Source organism: Cyprinodon variegatus, unplaced genomic scaffold (assembly GCF_000732505.1).
Source record: "Cyprinodon variegatus isolate N-32 unplaced genomic scaffold, C_variegatus-1.0 Scaffold798, whole genome shotgun sequence".
NCBI lineage: Eukaryota > Metazoa > Chordata > Actinopteri > Cyprinodontiformes > Cyprinodontidae > Cyprinodon > Cyprinodon variegatus.
Genome location: NW_015151251.1, coordinates 384320 through 389570, shown reverse-complemented (window position 1 = coordinate 389570; position 5251 = coordinate 384320).

Below are 5251 nucleotides of genomic sequence, written 5' to 3'. Positions count from 1 at the left end.
ATTCCAGTTTGCGAGCGCAAATTACTGCACGCAAAATTGGATCTTGATAAATCCGGCCCTATGCCTCCACCTTTGGCCGCTGGGGCTCAGAATATTGCTTTTTTTGTTCTAACTCCATTCACTGTGGAAAGATAAAGGATTTATGCTTTAGCTGCTGCTTTGTCTCCAGTCCATTCTTTTCTGTTTGATAACTGGAAAGGATAACCTGAGACAACAAACCTGAGGTGGGTTTGATCCCTAGTACGTTGTGGGTTATTTTTATTGCAGACACTCCCAGTAGGATTGTTAGGATCAAAAGGCATCATAACTTCTTTATGGTGGTAATTATTGTTTTTTTTTCTTTTTATCTTTTGTATTCTTTTCACTTTTAAGGCTGTTCTGTCGCTTCAGCAATGGAAAAGGCTACATGAACATCAATGTCTACAATGCTTTTATGATTCGTGTTAGATCTCAGAGCTGCTTTTTGAGACAATCAGTCCTTGTCTCTTTGAAATGGTATTGGTATTAATGGAGCAGAACTAGTTTAGTAAGTAAATAATAGTGAGTAAGGGATCCTTTGCAGAAGTATTTCTACCCCCAATATACTTTTCTCCCTTTGAACTTACTTCCAGGCTGCAATATTCTAATTCTATCAGGAGGTCCAGCAAATGTAGTTAAAATCCTGAAGCTAATCCAAAATGTGGCCAAAAAAAGCTCTATGTTAAATTAAGAATGATCATATTTTTTCCCAATATCAGCTTTTGTTCATTGGCTCCCTATCAAAGCTAGTGTATAGGTTTAAATTCTTCTTCTCAAAATTGTCTTTAGGTATGAGTGGGAGTGATGTCTGTACTCTGGGATGGATTCAAAATCAGTTCAGGAAGTACCCTACCTCTTGACCAACGGATGCTGTCTCTAGACAAGTAAGTAAAGCTGACTGACTGCAGCAATTAAGATGTTGGCAGCTTGAGGCCTGAGGCAAGTAAATTCAATTCAATTCAGTTTATTTATATAGCACCAATTCACAACACATGTCATTTCAAAGCAATTTACAGAGTTAATTCAAACAGATCATACAGTCAAATTAATTCAAAGCTTTCTATCTAAAGAAAACTAGCTGATTGCATCGACTCATTGATTCGAAGGCAATCCCTCACACCAAACATGCTTATAGCGACAGTGGAGAGGACAAACTCCTATTTAACAGGAATAAATCTCCAGCAGAACCAGTCTCAGTGTGAGCGGCCATCTGCTGAGGGCGATTGGGGTTCAAGGAGACAGAAGCAGAGATACAGAAAGAAGAGATACAAAGGAGCTTATCAATCAGCTCAACAGGCAGCCCCGTCCAGGAAACACACAACCAGTTAGAAAAGCTCTGAGCCCGCTCCCACATCAGATGATGAAGTGAGCACATCCAGCCAGTCACCGTGAGGGAAACAGGACTACACTGAAAAATAAGCCAAGATCAAAACATCTATAAACACAGGTGTTGATGGGAGCAGCAGAGCTGATATTTCTCTCAAGGATGATATAACAGCCAAAGGGGAACCGGGCAGATGAAGCTACTATGAGAAAAAGAAGAGACAGCATAACATTAGAGATTAAACATATCAAATTCTGCAGAGTAAGAGAATAGAGACAGAATGAAGCAGAATGATGAAATAGGGGTCCTCCAGCATTCTAAGCCTATAGCAGCATAACTATAGAGATAGAACTTGATAACCTGAGCCACTCTAACTATAAGCTTTATCAAAAAGGAAGGTTTTAAGCCTATCCTTAAAAGTAGACAGGGTGTCTGCCTCACAGACTAAAACTGGCATCATACACGTGCCACTTTGTTTTTAAAAGATATAAATATAAAAAATATAACCATGGATGTCTGGGGGACAGTGATTGGCCTACATGTTATGAATGCTAGCATACCATAAATGATAAATTATGAACAGTTTAGTTTGTGCCTTCAAGTAGTTTGCCCATAGGAAGACGTTACTTGGATATACACTCCTGATCAAAATCTTAAGACCAGTCAAAAAATTGCAAGAATTAGCATTTTGCACTGTTGGATCTAAAGCAGGTTCTAAGTAGAGCTTCACAATGTTAAAAGAAGAAATCAGCGTAAGAGACAAAAACTTTTGAGCGAGGAATTAATTGAAAACTGCATTTACACTCAAACATGATTTTTTTCAGCTCATCAAAAGTTTAAGACCATAGCTAAAAAAAAACAAAAAAACCCCAAAACAGAAATTAAAGTGTCAAAAAAAAGTACTCAGTAATGAGTAGCTTCACCATTCTTGTTGATTGCTTCAAACAATCGTTTAGGCATGCTTGATGCCAGTGTTTCCAGTAGGCTAGTGGGAACGTTGCTCCAAGTGTTGAAGATGGCTTAACGAAGGGCATTCACTGTCTGAACTGATGTCCATTTTTGGAAACTTCCCTTGCCATCCATCCCCAAATGTTCTCAATTGGGTTTAGATCCGGGGAACATGCAGGATGGTCCAAAAGAGTGATGTTATTCTCTTGGAAGAATTTTTTTGTCAGGCGGGCATTGTGAACTGCAGCATTCTCCTGTTGAAAAACCCAATCATTACCACACAGACGAGGGCCCTCAGTCATGAGGGATGCCCGCTGCAACATCTCCACATAGCCAGCTGCTGTTTGATGCCCCTGCACAACCTGAAGCTCCATTGTTCCATTGAAGGAAAATGCACCCCAAATCATGATTGTGCCCCTACCACTGTGCCGTGTAGAAAACATCTCAGGTGGGATCTCCTTGTCATGCCAGTAACGTTGGAAGCCATCAGGACCATCAAGGTTAAATTTTTTCTCATCAGTGAAGACAACTTTCTTCCACCTTTCAATGTCCCATGTTTGGTGCACCCTTGCAAAGTCAAAACGGGCAATTTTGTGGCGTTGAAGAAGACCTGGCCTTTGAAGACGTTTTTTGTTTCTGAAGCCCTTCTCTCGCAGATGCCATCTGATGGTTATTTGGCTGCAGTCAGCACCAGTAATAGCCTTAATTTGGGTAGAGGATCGTCCTGTGTCTTGACAGCCAATCGGATCCTGCGGCTCAGAGCTGGTGAAATTTATTTGGGTCCACCACTTGACTTTTTTGTTCCATAACCCTCAGGATCATTTAAAAAATGCAAAATGAGTGTCTTACCGCGTCCAACCTCAGCAGCGATCGCACGTTGTGAGAGGCCTTGCTTATGCAGCTCAACAATCCTACCACATTCAAAGTCAGTGAGCTTTTTTGATTTGCCATCAGGAGGTCTTGATAGTGTAAAGACTTGACAGAAAATGACATGGAATCCAGATTTTTGCACAGCTTTTGACTTTTAAAGACTATTCTTAAACTTTTGATCAGCTGAAAAAATAGTGGTAAAGTGTAAATTCAGTTTTCAGAAAATTCCCTGCTCAAAAGTTCTTGTCTCTTGCACTGATTTTTTCCTTTAACATTGTGAAGCTCTACTTGAACCTTCTTAAGATCCAATAGTGCAAAATGCAAATTCTTGCAGTTTTTTAACTCGTCTTAAGATTTTGATCAGGAGTGTAACCTCACAGAATATCTTCAGAACAGTTCCAAATGACACAAAATTCAGATGGGTGAGTAGAACATGATGTAATAACAGAAGGGCCCAATGTATAAACAAAAAGGCATTTCCCTTTAATACGGATGATTTTGGCATACAGCTCATGAAAACCCAAAAATCCTATCGCACAAAATTTGCGTATTTATTCTCACCAATACAAGAAAAGTCTTCAAATAATTATGTACAGTTAGGCACTCAATAGTTGTTCGGGAATCCTTTGGCAGAAATGACTGCCTCAATGCGGCGTGGTATAGAGGCAATGAGCCTCTTGCACTGCTGAGGATGGAAGCACAGGATGCTTCGATAGCACCCTTTAGTTCATCCAGAATGTTGGGTCTTGTGTCTCTGAACTTTCTCTTCACAATATCCCACAGATTATCTATGGGGTTCAGGTCAGGAGATTTGGCAGGCCAGTTGAGCACAGTGGTCAGTAAACCATTTACCAGTAGTTTTGGCACGTGAACCTAAAAGCATCAGCAGGTTTATTTGGCTCCACAGCATTCATTCTCCATCAACCACACAATCTCTGGCTTAAATATACACAGCTGATGGACTAAACCATTTACATGAAAATTAACTCTTCACTTCCATCTAAAAACACACATTTAAATCAAATATCTACACATACACACGCACACACACACACACATATACACATACACTTAAGGTTATTTTTTTATAAACATTTTCTGATTTAACTTGCACCCAAACACTATAGAAATCCCACAAACTATGTCAACAACTCCCCTTATATTTTCCATGGCCTCTCCCAGAACCTATAAATGGTGTCTGGACCCCTGGGGAAGCATTTGTCCAAACACCCTGGAGAGGACACAGAAAAGACACGTAAGTCACTTTCCTAGCACCAAAACACTTCTTTTGCACTCACTTCAAACAGGCTTTACACTAACATTTGCTGAAGTTTCTAAACAGTAATCCTTGCTTACTCTAAACATCAATTCTCTTTTCCACAGACAACCACCCCAATTGCTAATGGAAAGCAGCTGTGGAGAGCCTGGAACAAAAGGCTACATGCTAACTATTAAAATACACAATAAATATTTAATAAATATTTTAAAAACCTCATGTGCAAACTGTTCTTTAGGTGCAAATCTATGCTTAAAGTGCAGTGCTAAATAAAGTGTCCTAGTGCTAAGCAAGCTGATTTTTAATCAAGTGCAAAGGCCCCTTTAACTGCTACAAGCTATTTACATAAAAAGCTATGTTCATAAAAATGGTCCCAGTAATGAAGACCTCTTCATTACAAGTACACATCCCTGTAACAGGGGTAAATTAATCACATCTACAATAGAGACTGAGATCAAAGGGAATACTTACTTAAATAACCTGGTTGGATCCGGATCTAACATACAATGTGAAGGCTTAGAGGAAGACAATAGTTTTGCTAACTCTGAAAGTTCTACTGTATCAAAGAAGTCTAGACCTGGTTCAGATTATATGGCTTTCTCATATGCTACCTCACCTTCAAGACATAAACCAACCATAGTTAGGTCTGGTTATCTTAATTTTTATAAAATCTTATTTATAAAAAATCCCAGAGAATCATTACTGCTTAGAGCAGGTGGGGTGGACGGTTCAACAGAACTATGGCTCTGGGTGATTTTGTCAACTGTGTCAAAAGATATCTATGATTATTATTATCGCCTATTAATTAGGAAAAA